The 18,390-nt window shown below is 34.1% G+C and overlaps 1 protein-coding gene across 2 annotated transcripts in view; it reads left to right on the top strand.

Moving 5' to 3' along the window:
* The window catches only part of LOC129218220 (protein ABHD11-like), a 62,030-nt gene that overhangs the window by 13,080 nt on the left and 30,560 nt on the right, over nucleotides 1–18,390 (top strand). The window contains exon 1 of one of the 2 annotated variants that reach the window (XM_054852442.1): nucleotides 5,274–5,386. The exons of the other annotated variant lie outside the window; for it this stretch is intronic. The gene's annotated coding sequence lies outside the window, so the exon portion shown is untranslated. Of the gene's footprint in view, nucleotides 1–5,273; nucleotides 5,387–18,390 lie in introns of those variants that run through there. 2 annotated transcript variants of the gene reach the window in all.

Here is an 18,390-nt window from a genome sequence, read left to right on the forward strand (position 1 = left end):
AGAAATTTTAATACGAAGCAGAATTAAATCTAAATCATCTCAAACTTCGTGAAAATGTAAGCTTTAGCTAACTGTTCTAGACATACCCTACGAGAGGGAGAGCAGCTATGGGGTCGTCAATTTTTTTCTTCTCAACAATGAAATAATGAACGGAGGGATTATTCCCTTCAATAATGTCATATAGAAAGGTGCCACATAGTAACATGAAACTTAAGGGGAAAAAAACAGGAAGCATAGCAAGGCTTTTTTTTTTTTTTTTTTTAAAGTTTAAAAACTGCGAGAGCCACTAGTCTGGATTAATGTCTGTCATTTTAGAGCGATAATTTTTATTTTTAATACTTGATCTGTTTTCAAAAATAGAATTGGCCCTACACTTTCACAATTGTTATTATCTTTTAACTGTGTGCTGAATTATTTTTAGAAAACTACAGGCATTATTGAATCATCAACGTTGTTTTTCATTGATTGTACTCATCACTTCATTAATTTTATTATCATTCATTAACAGTAAACCTGTATATCTCGAGCATCTTCTAAAAAGAATCTTTAAGCACAGAATTGTACTTTTCAAATGTATTCTATTAAAAAATAGTGAATGTTTATGATATTTTTTTGCGTGTTTCGTAACGCTCACAACTTCAACACTTCACAACTTTTGTATAAGTGCACAGCGTCTGAAGAAAAATTCAAAATGACTTTGGATCTCAAATATAATTTGATTCTTTCAAAAGCTACATGATTTCTTCAAGCAACATCTTTAATCACAGTAGTACTGATACATTTTAAGAAATAACAGAGCGCAAAGGCAGACAACCAGATTGGTTAGGAATTAAAGAAATGTCTTGAAATTTGTTACCCAGGTCACAAAGTTTGAACTATTCATAGTTTAGAAAGGGAAATTGGATGTATTATAAACTGTATTTATGGAAAATAAACTTATTTCATGTTTCTTCTGCTCCCTTACCTCGTTAAGTGTCTCATTCACATATTTTTAAATGTGCACTTCTGAGCCTAAAGAGAAAGAGATTTTAGAGCATAGAAGGTCACGAGCAGTGCCATAAAAATAAGGAAAGAAATAAATAAAAAAAGTTGGGTTTGGGGGATCGCATCTGTTCCGCCTTCAAGAACATTTCTTTCGGAGGCCCTGCTTTGCCCCTCTTTCGAACTGCAACCGGTTTTTGATTATAAGTTGAAGAATCTCGGTTTTCTTTTCCTAAACGTGGATAAGCTGTTTTGTTAAACATTTTGCCATTGGTTTTCTGAATCTTTTCGATAGTTATTACTACACAAACTGATTTTTTAACTAACATACTCTTTTCGATACAGTATTTACCCATATGCATCGATGTTGGCTTTTTCGTTCTTAGTACAACTCTTTTCGTTTACCTATTGTGTCGTGTGAAAAATGTTTTGCTTTAAAAAAAAAAGTAACTCCTTTTATATTTACTGTGCACATCACATTTTTCTGAAATGTTTAGTCCCATCACTTCAAAATAGCCAATGAAATATTTTCATAAGCAATTTCCATATTAGTCTATAATAAAAATCTAGTTATTGATCATATATTTTTATTTACAACTATGTATGGAATTATGTTTTCGTAATTCAAGTTGTGCACCCATTCCGCTATAAGAAAAGTAAAATTTTAGCTCCATCAGGTAATTTTTTTGCCTCCGATGGTTAGCTGAATACTCAATGATACTCAAAAAACATAAAATTCATTGGAGCTAAGCAGTGAGAGCTAAAAGAGTATGCAACTGCACTGATTAGAAAGGTGTGCGAGATTAGACTGATTGGAGAAAACCTTTTACCTATAACAATTGGCAGAAAATTCACATTTTTGAGAAAAATAGTATTTTTGTACATTGTTCTTGTTTCCTTTTTGGAAGAAAGATGTCATATTATTGGTGCACAATTACTGTCTGTTGCTGAAGAAATAATACCTCCTTAAAGCAAATTTTATTAAAATGATTTCTCTACTTTTTATATTTTGATACCTCCTTAAAAGCCGAATATTTATATAAATACACAGCAATGGTTGGTTAGGAAGGGTAATGGCAAAACTAGCTCTGCAGATACGTTAATGTGGTGAATCCCTAGTCATCAATTCATTAATGGTTGGGTGAAGAGCTGTACGAATTCGACAGCACACCTGCATTTATAGAAGAATCTAACTTGACATTCAAGAAAGTGTTTTAAGAAAAATTAAATAGCTTTATATGGCTGTATTTCATGTTATTTTACTCATTCCGCGGAAATATTTCGTTATCTTATTCCGAGGTTTTAAAAAGACGTACAGAACATTGATTCGAAAAAACCATTTTCCACAAAATGTTAAATTTTCAGCCCATCATTGGTAGCAAAACGTATTCACCGATCAATCTAAAATTCCACACCTTTCTAGGTGGTAAAATTGCATTATCTTTTAGTACCAAGCTGTGATGGTCAATTGAACTTTATGCTTTTCAAAATGAATACACAAAATATAGTTTTTCCCCAACATCTTGAATTTTCATCTAGTCGTTGAAGGCAAAATTACTATGTGAATATACAAAAATTGTACTTTTCTTATAGTGGTATGGGTGCGCAACTTTTCACCACTTCCAGCCAGTTCAACTTCATGTTTTTGCCCCACCCTAATGTATATTGTACAAAATTTCTTCTTTTTAATAAAGATAGAAGAACTGTTTAACAAGGCTTTGGTTCAGTGTTTTCAAAAATAGATTTCCTTCACTGTATTATTAATAATAATTATTATTATTATTATATTATCAGCGGATTTTTAGTTCAATATGAAGTTTACCACATGCGACTTCTTTTGCACTTATATTTGAAGTAAGGGCATGGCAGGAAGTACTAGTTTTTCAAAAGAATGATTCTTTACTGCGTGAAACTTTTTCCGCACAGTTTATTGATTTTTTATTATTATTATAATTATTATTATTATTTAATTTAGTTAAAACCATTAAAATTTTCTCAGCTCCAAGTAGCATTAAATGAAATGCAATGATTAGTTATTTGAGGAAATAAACTTCGGAAAAGTGGTAGAAGTTGTTTCCTTTAGAAGAATTTATTTTGACCTGAGGGAGAAATAAATAGCAGTTGTAAGGAAATTGGGGATTCTGAGTACATAATGTAGCAAAATCAAAGTTCTTGTACAGGATACAAGACTCTTTTAGTTAGATTAAACATTTCATTTATCCTTCTGTTGCTCTCATGGTTTAAATCAGTAAATTTCGCAGTGAATCACCACATCGAAATTATGTGTCCTTAAGCGAGCTATACGATTATATTATTTTTCAAATTTTTTTACTTTGACTATGTAAATCCAAATTAATAAACATCATTAAGAGCTTTAATGTTTAACAATACAATGACCGAATGTTCCCTTCATAGAATAAACGCTTTGATATGAACATTTGAGGAGGGGGATGTAGTTTATTTTACGAATATAGAGTGAAAAATGTTTAAAAGAATTAAAGTATATTTCTTTTTTTTTTTTTTTAATCACTCAAAAGTTGAATGCTTTAAACTTTTCCCGCGAAAATGTTGCATGAAGGTTTTCTTCATTTTTTTCAAAATATTTTTGTAATCAAATTACTTTTCTCACTTGAATGTTAAAACATGACACGTGTGGACTATGTTGGTACAGGTGAAACTAAATACAGCTGAGCTACTCAAGGTTAACGTCCCTGATAAGACGTCAGCAAATTCTTTAGCGTGATCTGTTGAGATGATGCAAGATACACTTGAAGTTGAGTTTTTCAAATTTGTATGAGAGTATTAGCATTTTTTAAAAATTTTTACCATATTTTTTAATTTTTTTCCATTTTATTATTACTATTTTATTTATTTATTTTTGATAATTTAACACATTATGTCATATCAAAAACAATCGCAAAAACTTTCCTTAAGCAACACCTAATATGAAGTCAAATATTCATAAGTATAATTGACACCAAATAAGCAAAATATGTCATAATTCCAATGACATTAAAAAAGTCATTTGTCCATTATTCACATATTCTGTCGAAAACATTCGGTTGGTCACACAGTAAAAAAAAAAAAAAAAAAAAAAAAAAAAACATCCTATGTTGCACAGTTTAGTGATGTACTAACTTAATGCGTCTAACATGACTGAATATTTTGAACACATTTTTGTGATGTTGTCAACTCTAACGGGTAGTTTTTCAACCTTGTGGCTTGATGTGGCTCTACTGCAAAATGCAAGACTCTTGTTTGTATCTTTAGTACATTGGCTGCGCGTATGGGAAGGGGGGGGGATCAATTGTCCTCTCATTTTTCAGAATTAAAAATCAACAATCGATTGAAAAGTTATTTTTTACTCTGTGGATTGATTTCTTCCATGAAAATGAAAACTAAAAATTCCAAATAAATATGCTCTTTGCATGTTATTATTGTGTACGTACTCTTTGCATGTTATCTACTCTTTGCGTGTTACTCTTTGTATAAGAATGCAAATTTGAATTGGAAAGGGGGAGACGGGAACTACGGTGGTCATCTGTCCCGAATTTTTTGATCCTACTCCTCATTTTATAGAGGACACTTAATCAGCATTGTTGAAATTCAGTAATGTATCCCGCTTTTTCAAAAAAATATAAAAAACGCCTCTGTTGACCGCCCACTTTTTTGATGCACCAGTTGCCTTTGCTTTAGCAACATACACGGTTTCTAGGAAAGAACTTTACAATCCTACCCCTTATAAAAAGAGAGGGTCTTAGTCAGGGCTGCGGAGTCGGAAGAAAAACTGCAGACTTCGACTCCTGGATTTTGAAACGTCTGACTCCGATTCCGGCTTTTTTATTATTTATTTATTTTTCCTCCAAATCCCCCTTCCTCATGGGAAGGGGGGGGGGAAACCTTAAACAAACATTGAAATATCAATTCCTTTTTATGAAATTTTCGCGTTGTATTTTATTGTAAACCTGAGATGTATACAACGTTAGAAATTCAAATTGAAAATCAGATTATCCAATAATTGCGATTTCTAAAGTGAGATTACTTAAAAATCCCATTTTAAAAAAATGAATAGGATTAATTTGCTCCCTTTTAATGTTTAACTAACAGATGTTGATCAAATCCTGTGCTTTCAATTTTTGAAAGCTGTAACTTGAAAGATTTTTTTTTTTTTTTTTTTTAAGTGATAACTTCTTATGAGAGGGTAAACTGATTTGTGACATAACGCGCGTAACAGCGCAACTCTCGTTCGACATTCCTTTCGTTCGCGCATACGACAGACGCGCGCATGGTCGGGAAAATTTTGTTTCTTTACTCCTTGGGTAAACGTTAAGTGATAGTAGAAAAAGTAATGACACTATCAGAAGATGGATGATCGCCGCAACATAACGCAATCTCCTAACCAAAGGTGAGTTTAATAATACAATATAATACCAATAACATTGTAAACAATATATATTCAAAACAGCATTTAATCTTTAAATTTATTTTCAAAACAAAAATATTTTTGCGATTAGTTATACTGAAAATATATCGCTTCATTTAGGGTTTTGAACTGTGATAAGGTGTACATATTTTAAACGAACTTCATCCCCGTAGACTCCGCAACGCCGGGGTTGGACACGGCCGAGAAAACAAAAATAATAAATAAACATTTAATTTGCTCATCCCAGAGTAAAATCTAAAATGTTTCGTAAGTTTGAGTGTTTTCTCTGATAAACGAAATATTTAGAAACGAAGCGTCATTTAATCTATTGTTTTTGCACCGACATCAAAACTTGTGTTTAAAAGTATTCTAAAACGCTGTAATATTGTTTTATTATGTGAAATATGGCTTGAAAAATGATACTAAAATTGTTCCATCTTTAAAACGTATTGTGCAATTAAAGCGTCAAAATATAAAAGCAAGAGGCGTAGCAGTTTATCAGAATGATCTTGATTGCATAAATATTGTCACTCTAAATATAGGATTACATGTTAATAATGCTACAAGCTAATACGGCTACACAAAACGATATAGGTGAAATGTGTATAGTGAATTGTTTCAATGAAGCAAAGCAGCAAATTATTATTGCCAACATACACTGGCCACGAAAAGTTAAGATAGTACATTTTTTTCGAAGCTGACCGTAAAAAAAAGCAATAACAATAAAATGCATCATTTGCATGAATGATAATTACGAACTTTAAAACCATTTATAAAACAAAGGTTGCTACCACTTTTATTTTATACAAAAAAACATATTTTTTCGAGTGAGAAAAAAAATATGCAAATATCACGCTTTCGTACTTTTGTGAGTAAGTTGTGTTGATCTTCAACTGCTGTTGGCAGTTTCGGTGACAACAGTCAATAAATGCAGTTTAGAAAATGTCTCAGAGATGTCGTTTATCCGATTCGTTAAGGTGGAGGGATGTTAGATGGATGGAAACGGGTTAGTCGCAGGTTGATGTTGCAAGACGTCTCAATGTGCCTCGTAGTGTTGTTCATTGACTTAAGGATCGATTCTAATCCGAAGATTCTGTGTCCAGAAGACCTGTTCCAGGCCGACCACTAGCTACAACACCTGCAGAAGTCTGTTTTCTATTTCTTTCAGCTCGAAGGAGAAGAACCACTACTGCGCTACAGCTCGTTGCGGAACCCTTTTTAGCATCAGGAAAAAGAATCTCCGCTACTACGGTGCGAAATCGTCTTCACAATGCAGTTCTCTATTCAAGACGATCAGTTGTGTTTGTTCCCCTGAACGGATTACAGCGAGGGATCCACTTATGCCATTAGAACATGTTTCCTGGACCCAGCAGCAGTGGCAGGGGCTTAGCTAAGGGGGGGGGGGTTTGGGGACAAACCCCCCCCCCCCCCGAAACGTTAGTCTCAAAAAAAAAAGAGAGAAAAAGAGGGAAGAGAAAGAAAAAAAAGAAGAAAAAGAAAAAAAAATCAAAACGACTTTTTCCTGAGTAACAAAGGTCAAAAATTCATTTCGCTCCCCCCCCCCCCCCAATGCCATTGAAAATCTGCTCCATGTGTGACCCTCAAGCATAAAGACGCCTTCCTCTGCTGCGACAATTTTTTGATAATTGAGTGAAAGTTGACACTTCGCTTTAGAAATGAGATTGATTTGTTAAATCCACGTATATGCAGCCTTTGTTTGTCATTGATTCTGCAAATTGTTAAATATGTTTAATTTTATGAGCCGCGCAGTGGGAATATTGCATACAGTCGAATCTGTATATTTCGAATTTCACATTAAAGAAAAAAATCGAGATAAAGACGTTTTGAAATACGGGGGCTTTAAGAGACTTTTTATAGAAATTTGAAATATGATGGTGAAAATTTGAAATCGATACTAAAGACAACGTGGGCTCTTGATTAAAATTTCTCTTTATTAGTTTTGTTAGGTATTTATTCTATTATTACATTATTTAGTGCTTTATTGAGAGTTTAAGGAATCATTTTGACAGTAAAAGAAACTTTAAGCATATCTTTTTCAAGAAGAAGTCTTTTATTGCTTTTTGGTCCCTGATTTTTTTTTTTTTTTTTTGGATTCATTATTTATGCTCTTGAGGTTAGCAATTGCAGCAAATCTAACTTGGTCAGTATTCTACAATTTTCCTTTTTTCATCACTTTAAAAAAACTTATACTTTCTATCAAATGAACCTATCATTTCGGTTTTCTAAGGAATCACAATTTTAAGAAAGAGAGCTACCAAAGAACAGTACTAATCCGGATAACAGAGCAAAATGGTTTTTAACTTGAATGATCTTTAAACATGAAATTGAAATGTTCATCTTAACATTTCAAACCTGTGAATTTCACCCCTTTACTCTTCTTCCAAGAAAGTGCGCGAAACGACTGTCCTTTGGTTAATCTTCCTGGAAAGCATTTCTCCCTTTTTTCCACTGTCTCCTCAGCTCTTGAAGACAATTCCTCTGTTTCTGAGTTGAAGAAAATGTTTTTGCTTACTGCTTTAAAGATCATTGGGCTTTGAATCCGAAAATGATAGCATAACCGGAATTCGAGACGATAGAGGTTTTTGTTGGTCTGATCTCGTGTGTGTCATAGGTCATAGTCAAAACGACCTTTGCTAACCAGAGTATCCATTGCAATCACATTGATTTTTCATCCAGTATTTACTGCATATTCTTTTGGAAACGTACAGTCCGTTTAAAATAGTACATTCTAAGTGAAAGTTGTTGCATAATGAAGCGAGCAAGACCGATAACAAGCTTTTTTCAACCAAAAAAAAAAATTAAAATGACGAAAAGGATTGCTCTAAAAAGAGAAAGTTAACGTCGTCTGAAGAAAACGAAGTACAGTCTGCAAAGCAACATCAGTCCCTTCGGACCCTTCTGAAGGTAATTTTATTTTAATTCAAAAGAAAAACTGCATAGCATTACATGAATAAAATGTTTAAAAACGAGATGAATCTAGATTATTTCTATTAGCTTGGTTCAGATTAAAAAGTAGAAAAAAAAAAAAAAAAAAAGACTTCTGTTTATAATACCCGAAAATTGCTGTTGCACTCTCAAATAGATATTTATGTAAATTCTAAAGCGGCTAATAAAATTAAAAATAAAGACTTGAGAGGAGAACAGATGGTATGCACTTAAGCGAATAACTTTCTACCGCCTATATTTCTTCCCTAACTTTTTTTACTCAAATTTTATTAACTGCTTTAGATTTAGCATAAATGTAAATACATAAAAAGCAACATATAAATATAACGATATGAAATGCAATTTTATTTTTTGTGGGTTATAATTCAAGAAGTCTTTTTTTTTTTCATACTTTTAGTGCAAACCAAGTTAGTAAAAGTAGTCTTTATAGTCTGACCACCGATGAGATTGAAAGTCAAACATCCAATTTACAGGCAGAAATGGAAGTATCTATTAGCTTTCAGGGATGCCAGCTTTTGTAGATGTGTGTTAGCCTCTAAATTAAGCAGTCACACTGAAATGAACGGAACACGCTCATCAGATATTTGATTTCCCCTTGATTTGGAAAGACTGGTTTTGACAAGAGAATGCTAGAAAATTTCACTTTAAATTAAAGGAAAAAGAAAAAAAAGTTGAATTTTCCACAACATTAAAAAAAATTAAAAATTCCTTGCTTTTGTTTTGTTTGACACAAGTATCGGAATAGGGTCACCCCTTTCCTAAGTATGTAAGATACACCTCCCTCTCATTTCTTTAATACTAAATATATATATATATATATATATATATATATATATATATATATATATATATATATATATATATATATATATATATATATATATATATATATATATATATATATATATATATATATATATATATATATATATATATATATATATGTAAAAGAAGAACCCCACCCCCCCGAAAGTCGGGTCTAGCTACGCCCCTGAGCAGTGGGCTTCTGTGCTGTTCACAGACGAGTCCAGATTTACATTGGAGAGTGCTTCAGGGCGTCTACTGATCTGGAGGGAACAGCGCAATAGATACCTTCAATCCAACACTGTTGGAAGATCACAGTTACAGAGGTGCTGGAATCAGGGTTTGGGCTGAGATCTCGCTGGGTGGCCACACTGACTTACATGTGTTCCATGGAGGAACTCTGACTGTTCTGAGATATGGGGATGAGATGCTTGATCCATATGTCCACCTGTACGCTGGTGCTATTGGTAATGACTTCATTCTGATGGATTTTAATGCACAACCTCACCGAGCTCGGATCGTTGAGGAGTATCTTGAGGATCACGGTTTGAGATGAATGTAATGGCCAGCTCGATCTCCAGACCTGAATCCGACAGAATATCTTTGGGACTATCTTGGCAGACAGGTTGAGGCTTTATATCCTCCTCCAAGGTCGTTACATGAGCTGGAACAAGGCTTACTCTGTGTCTGGTCCTCGCTTCCTATACCGGTGTCCGACAACTTAATAAAGAGCATGGAAAATCGATGCCGCCAATGAATTTAAGTTAGGGGGGACCCATTCTTTATTAGAACCCATTTTTGTATTGTTTCTATTGCATTTTACTACATAATACTGCGATGATCTGTTTTATTCAAGAATGGACTTCTCCGCCAAAATTGCTTTTTTTGTTATAAATCGTTTTTGCAATACTCTTACATAAATTTCTATGACGCATTCAATAAAAAAACCATTTAATGCACATATCCTCCGAATTTTTTTTTTCTACATTCATTCATTTGCAAATTAGACGCAAAAAACCGGTTATAACTTAACTTTTTGAGGACAGTGTGTATAAACTCCTGTTTGTGAAACTTGCAACACCACGAATGGTTTACGCGAGTGAGCTGAAAATTGCAGGAAATGTAAAGTAGGGCATGATATGCACATTATTAGAATTGTACACCAATAGCGCATGCGTATGCTGAGTAGCGCCCTCTGAACGACAGATCGAACAGAATGTAAATAGACCGCTGTAGCGAGACGTGTATGATTATCGATGGTTATATACTAGAGTAAACGTTAACTGAATCTTTAACATGCCTCTTCCACGAAAGAAAGCGAAATTTGAACAAATTTCGGAGTTTGAAAGGGGCAAAATCGTCGACCTTCGTGAAGCTGGATTGTCTTATCGTGCAGTAGCCGCTCGTGTGCAGCGTAACAGTTGCACAATCATGCGTGTTTGGAAGCAGGGGACGGACGAGGGACGGACGGCTCGGAAATCTGGGAGTTGACCCTGAAATGTGACGTTAGCTCGCGATTACAGACACCTGGTGCGTATGGCGCTGACGAACCGCACAGCTTCTTCTAGACAATTGGCAGCACAGTGGTCAACAGCTACAGGTGTTTCATTGTGTGCTTTATCAATTTGGAGACATCTGCTGCAGCGTGGGCTGCGCGCAAGGATTCCTTTATACTGGATTCCTCTCACTTAAAACCATCGCCGTCTGCGGTTACAATGGGCCAATGTGCATAGGAGCTGGCAGGCTGATTGGCAGCAGGTCATCTTTTCTGACGAATCCCGCTTCAATTTGTGGCACCATGATGGCCGAACTCGTGTCAGGCGCTATTACCAGTGAACGGCGCATTCCGGAGTGCATTATCGAACGCCACAGTGGACAAACACCCGAAGTTATGGTCTGGGGTGCCATAGCATATCATGGACGATCACAATTGCTAAGAATTGTGGGCAATTTGAACAGTACCCGATACATAAACGAAGTTTTACAGCCTCAAGCTATTCTTTTCCTGCAAGAATTGCCAGGGGCTGTATTCCAGCAGGATAATGTCCGTCCACATGTCGCCAGGACTGTCAAATCCTACCTTGACTCACAGCAGGGACAGCTTCTTCCTTGGCCTGCATATTCCCCGGATATGTCACCGATTGAACATGTGTGGGATTTTGTTGGGCGGTGTCTCGCTCGTGATCCTCGTCCTGTTGCTTCGACAGACGATTTTTAATTGCGCGTACAAACAATATGGAATTCTCTTCTGCAGGCAGATATTCAAACATTGTTTCACTCCATGCCGAGTGGTATAGCAGCTTTTTATTGCGGCCCATGGCGGCCAAACAAAATACTAATTTCTATCTATTTTTATTGTTTGTTTGGTTTGAAAATGTAATCATTTATTTTTACCATTACCACTCAACTGTGTATTAAATTTCATTCAACTATGAAGCTTCCTTCATGGTGTTGCAATTTTTACAAACAGGAGTGTACATTCGCTTAATGCAATAACGTCAAAGAAAGATACTTTAACCGAAACACGATGTGAAAGTCACGAGTCAAACACTGAGTGAGATTTCTTTTGACGCGGTATTTTTTTTTTTTTAACACGTTTTTATCAGCTTCACTTGTATGTTTGTGAGTAACTCTCCTTTGGACTAAGAGCTAGTGCCTTATTACTGTTAGTACATTCCACCACTTTATGAACGCTCGTATCCGAGAAGTCTAAGGCGCGGGTCTTCGCTGACGTCCATCTCCGGGAATCATTGGGAGTGCGTCCTAATCCCGTTTACACCGGAATGGAGATGTAAAATTTCCGAAAATTTTGAAGTGGTGAAAAATACCGGTTTTTTACCTGTTTTTTCGGGAAAAATTGGAAAAAAATGGAAAATTTGATTTTTTATGAATAAAATTTGGGCTTCTTAATAGCTCTGTGTTTCTTGTAACATATAACGGGTTAAGAATTAAAAAATATATGCTATCCACACATCTTCTTTTTCTGCTTGACAGAAATGCACATAAAGGTAAAATTAATTAGAAGAAAAAACCTTTTTGTTTTATAACTGAGTAGAGGGATTTCATGGTCAAACCCAGAAATAAGTCAAGTCGTCACTCAACCAATAATATTGGGTAATGTGTGTCTAATTGTGACAATTACATTTTCGATTTTAGATTGCCTTTAAAACTTCTGAAATTTTCGACTTTCAAACAAGATTGATATTTTTTTTTTTTTTTTTTTTTTTGGAAGAAAAATAATACAATGTTGCTGTCTGAAAATGAAAGCTATTGAGTTTTGATTTTTTCCAATTCAGTCTAAGTCCAAATCAAAACTAAATTGTTTTTTTCTTAAGCTGAACCAAAATTAAACTGGAGTTTCAGTTTATTCATACGGCCGTGCTAAGCACAGTAGTAACAGTAGTCATACCAGCCCTTTTGAACACATTTGAGTTATTATAACCAAGTTGTTCTCTGTTTCGTATTTTACTTAATAAATAAAATGTTTTAGGGTCATTTGATCAAGAGTTATTGTTTTGAAAAATTCTGTAAAAAAAAAAGACATCTGAATCAAATATATGGAAGAGCCACTCTTTAAAACACAATATCTCAGCTTGAGCCCAACTGCAAAGTCCCGTTTTTTGCTTAACACGGCAGTATACAGGGTGCGGTAAAAAAAATATCGGACAAAAATCGTATCATCGAATGGAAGAAAGGTAATTTCCTTTTTATGAGTTCCTAATTTATTTTTGTTTCTCACTTTATTAGGAAATAACTTACAATATATAACCTAGTTTATGTATCGCTTTTCGGTTTTCTTGCAATTTTAAACGAAATACCAGCTATTTTAAGTTGTTTAACCAAGTAGAACGACAGTTCATTTGCTTGTTGTGCCTCGACAAGCAGTATTTGAAACGGCATGCCGTTTCAAGTGGCTTGGAAATGATAGTCGATGTCCGGAAAGTGTGCAAAAACGAACAGTGAACATTTCAGTTAATCGTTAGGTCATCCAAAAATGAGTTCAATGAAATCCTCGGGCTTCCACGAGAGCAGTCGTTTGTGAAAATTTGTGACCGATAAATGCGACTAAGGGAAAAAACAACTCAAACAGAAGTTTTGCAAGTTCCAAAAATTCAGGCATTCGTATGACTCGAAAGATGCCAGAAACATTTGAGACGGGTCCGCAAGTCCACGCTGGAAGAGATACCTTTCACTGATTTACCGTTCAACCGGTTCATATCCCCCAGAACCATAGCATTTGGTCTGTAGACACCATAGGCTCTCATATAGGGGGGAAGTGGGGGCTCAAGCCCCCCTTCCCCTTTGGAAATGAGAACTTCCTCTTCCTTTTAATACTTTTTTCTTTGTAAAAATGTAAAAACATTTTTTCTCCAACCATTAATGAATTAGTTATCAAAAATGTTAAATTTTATTAGCTCTAATCTGTATTAAAGTCGGTTTCCACGGGGAAAATTTCCTGCTAGACCATGGATAAAATATCAGAGTCCCCGCCCCCCTTAAAATTTTACATATGGGTGCCCTTGGTAGACGACACTCCGATCACCTTAGAAAGTGTTAGATATCGCCAAAATCCGAAGTCAGGCTTGGTCTGAGATGGAATCAGGACAAGCGACAAAAAATATCTAGTTTTTTGTGGATGAGGGCCGTAAAATAAATCAAAAAGTGAACCAGAAGGACATTTTAGAGGTTATTGTTCTTCTGGAAGCCTAAGAGCACTTCAGCATTGTAGACTGGACATTTTCCTTTAACCCCACACCGATTCATATGGCCAAAAAGACAAGAGTGGTGCAAAGCGCATGTTTTTGACAAGATATCTTTTGAGTGAACGCTCTACTCATTCGACCTCAATCCCATTTATTACACTGTATGACTTATTTTAGAGTCAAAGGTCTAATCCTAAAGAACACGTAAAATTGAACTCTCTAAACCAATTGCTTTATAGGGAATAGGATTGATAAAAGGACTTGCTGCCCTTGAATGAAAATTTCAAAAAGCAGTTGTATCTCTCTATTACTGCAAAAGACTGATAGTTTGAAACCAATTAAATTTAATGATTGCTAAAGGTCTTCTCATATTATTATTATTTTTTTTTTGTTAGTTTATTTGTTTTTAATAAAGTTTCTTGGAAAATTGCTTGCCCCGTTTTTTTTTTTTTTTTTTTTTTTTTTTTTTTTTTTTTTTTTTTTTTTTTTTTTTTTGCCGCACCCTGTACATTTGGTTTGCAGTCAGCAGAAACATAGTTTTGTGATTAAGTTATGCTTGTTTGTTTTATGAAGATGGAAAATAAAGGGTTCACTGAGGTTATTGGCTTAAGCTTTTTTGTAAAATGTATTATTAAACATTTTTTGATCTATATGCAAATTATATTGTCATACAACAACTTGCATTAACGTTAGACAGTATTTTAACATAAAACGGGAGGGGGAGGAAATTGCATCAGAATTTAAGCTTGAGAAATTTCTAATCACTTTTTGCTGAAAATTTCAATTAAAACCCTGAAAAGTTGAAAAAATTCTTTTTTTTTTTTCCGAAGTGGAAATTTATTCCTTCGGAAAAAAACGTTTTTTCTTCCGTTTTTTTCGGAAATTTTCCGGTTTTTTTCCGACTGTTTTCATCTCTACACCGGAATTAAATTTATAATCTTGCAACTCAATTTTCGCCCATTTTTTGTGATCGGATTCTTTTAAAATTTGGAATGAACCTCGGACCCGATGACAATGCAATGTTCTATAATTAAATCGATTTATTAACGATAAGTTATTAATTTATTCTAACTAACAAGCTTTTATTAGCTGAACTTGTATGTTTGTGGGTCCAACTTTCCTTTGAGCCAGTGGCTTATTAGAATTACTTACAACGTACAAATCAGAGCTGCAGAGTGTGACAATGTTTGCTCATGAATTTACCAGAAAACATTTAAAATGTCTAATGCAAATAATGCAATAGAATACTAATATACATTCCATTATAAAAATCGAACACACGCACCAAGATTTCATTTAAGAGTTACAAGTGTTAGCAATATTTAGTATCTAAATCTTGTTTGAAAAAAAAAAAAAACAGTAATAAGAACTTTATATTTTTCAGAAATAAATAAATTAATAGTTTAAAAAACTAAAAAAACACGCTTCAGTAGCAAAATGAACTAAAAAGTTGAAAATAATCTTTGGGTTACAAGTATATAAAGTAATTGACCAAACACGTAATTTACTGTAATAAAAAAAGCGTGGGGGCTTCTTATCAGCTGTCATAAATTTCTTCCACTTGTTAACCAAGCAAAAATGTAAATACGCAGCCCCCCACGCTTTTTTTTTACTACAGTAAAATTAAGTGTTTGGTCAATTACTTTACATACTTGTCATTCAAAGATTATTTTTTACTTTTCAGTTCATTTTGCTACTAAAGCGTGTTTTTTTTTTTTTCTTTTTTGTAGTTTTTTAAACTGTTATTTCATTTTCACTTTTGCTTCTCTGTTCGTTTCTTCTACGTAGTTACTTCATTGAGAAGAAATAGACATTTGGTATATCTGCTCACGTCGATGCATTTTATTCCGGAATTAACTATTCAATTATCAGCTGATTTAAACGTTTTTGTTTTTAATGTTGTTGTCGTTCAAGATAGTATTGATAGATAGTTTTAGGTAACAGTTTTGCGAAATATAAATAGCAAGACATTAAATGTTTAATAAGGTAAACGGAACAATAAGCAGTTGTCAACATACTTTAACACTTTTAAATATGTTCGCCTATGTGTAGCCCTAAGAGCTGCAATATGATCAAATGCCTTTACTTACGCGAGATTTCAAAGGTAAATCCACGAAATTTTCTGTTTTCTACTTCATTCAATGTGAAAGTAAATTTCGTTGCAACTTCCTTCGTCCGCCATTGAAATTGAAGTCATCGTTGGACGATATGTCAGGGCGCATGCGCAACGAGTCGCCCTCCTATTGAATGGTCTTTTAGCACTTTTGTTAACGTCGTTCACCCACTGAGGAACTTAAAGCACTTTAACGACAATTCCTAGCCTCCGTTGCACCCTGATGCACCGTTTTTTCACCCTAGGGTGAAATTCGTTACCTCTGAGGCACTCCTGGTTTTAACAGTGTAGTTTAGAATGTTATTAAGTATCACTGAATAACTACAACATTGAAAGTGTTTTATAATCAATACACACATAAGACAAATCATAAATTCAAAAGCAGAATAGAAGAATCAACAGTCGGACCCCATTCAAATTTTACGGGGTTCCTTGATTGGTCAAAAAGGAATGTGCCCTGACTGTTGATCCTTCTATTCTGTTTTAGAATTTATGATTTGTCTTATGTGTGCGGCGATTATAAAACTATTTCAATCGTGTAGTTATTCAGTAGTACTTAATGACATTCTAAACTACTGGGCTTATATATTTTTTGGTTTTTAACGCAGTCGGGTTTTTTGTTTTTATTTAATAATTATTTTTTATCTATTGCTTTAACTAAATTCTTCATTAATCCCAACTTTATGTGTGAAGCTGGGAGACTACTTATGTTTTTATCAATTAGAGGAACGTTTTGCATTTTTGTTTTCATGTGCAATATGTATTGTTTGCGCTCTAGCCATATCTTTTTTATGTAATGTTCATGTTTTGCCCTGCTGTTCCACTTGCACAGAAAGTTGCAGTATCTTGTATAATCGAGTTGCAGAACAATGAGAATGGCAATTACTTTAAAAAGTTTACATATTCCCTAATTATGATCTGAGTAATCGATTTCATGAAGCAATATCTTCATATTTTCGTAAGATTCTTTCAATGTCCAAAAATAAGCTACTGGAACTGATGCAGGGTATTTCCACATGCCAAAAGACAACTTCAACTCACGTGATCTTGTGTGAAACCGAAATGATATTGAACGCCTAGCGCCATCTGTTCATGGTCGCAAACTTAAAACTTATCAAAGTGAATTCGGTTTCTACTCTCTTGTTACATACTCTATTGCTGTAATGCGTAAAAAAATATGTCTATGGATCAAATGCAGCTAAAAGAAAAATGTAGTAAACTTATAACTGCTATAAGATAGCCTATATAATCCAAAACGTATAAATGAAATTTCTTAAATTTGGAGCGTAATAGAAAGTAGATAATAGATAATAGAAATTCTTTCATGCCTCTACTCTTTTTTTATTTTTTTATTTTACATTACATTAATAAAGAACACTTTGTATTGAATTTTAAGAGAAGAAATTGATTTTTAGTCTTATGATACTTTCTTTTCCGTATGTATTTTATGACCACTTTACCCCTTGGTATAGTGATCATAGTTAAAAATAGTAAAACCATTATAAATAATCATACTTTTTAAAAATACTCAACATAGCTCATTCTTTGAAAGCAATGACTTCATTTAATTAAATTAGAATTTATAAAGCCCTTCACAGTAAACCCTCGTTTTACGCGGGGATAACGTTTCACGGAAATGCCGCGTAAATCGAAACCGCGTAAATTGAGACCTAATAGTAGTGTTAAAGTTGTGGTTAGGTTCCGTAGATAAAAATATACTTTATCTAGTGATGACTAACTGTATAATAAGTTTAATGTGAATTTATATAGATTTTTACGCACAACATGCATAAAGAAAACATAAACTAATTTCGTGTTCTGTTTATAAAGAAGAGCTGACTATGATAGTCTTTTGGCAGTCATTAAGAATTTTTCTCTGTAATTCTTTACAGAGCATTAACGCATCCATGATCACTTGCGTCATTTCCATGATAGAATCTTCTTTCACTAACAAATCAGAAAGATCATTTCTATTGTCTAGGAATGGCTCAAAATTTTCAATGTGAACGTTTTTGGTTGTGTATCACCAATGTCGGTATCCTGTTTGGTTTTGGCCTCCTTTGTCACTCCTAAAAGCTCTTCTTCCAGTGAGTTCAATAACTTTAATTCTGGAAAGAGCTCTGGAACCAATCGCATAAAATGTCTCCCAAAGCATAAATGTGGCCCAAGTTCGGTTATTAGCACACCGAAATGCAGTTTATTACGTGTAATCTGCAATCTTTAGGAGTTTGGATTATGAAAGAGAGGAAAATGTTGTCTGTTTGCATTGCCGCATCCGCGTAAAACCGAAACTCATTCGCGTAAAATAAAATAAAGGTGTCAAATCTTAAACCGCGTATAATCGAAACCGCGTAAAATAAACCGGAGTAAAACAAGGGTTTACTATATATGGTCAAAAG

Source organism: Uloborus diversus, chromosome 3 (assembly GCF_026930045.1).
Source record: "Uloborus diversus isolate 005 chromosome 3, Udiv.v.3.1, whole genome shotgun sequence".
NCBI lineage: Eukaryota > Metazoa > Arthropoda > Arachnida > Araneae > Uloboridae > Uloborus > Uloborus diversus.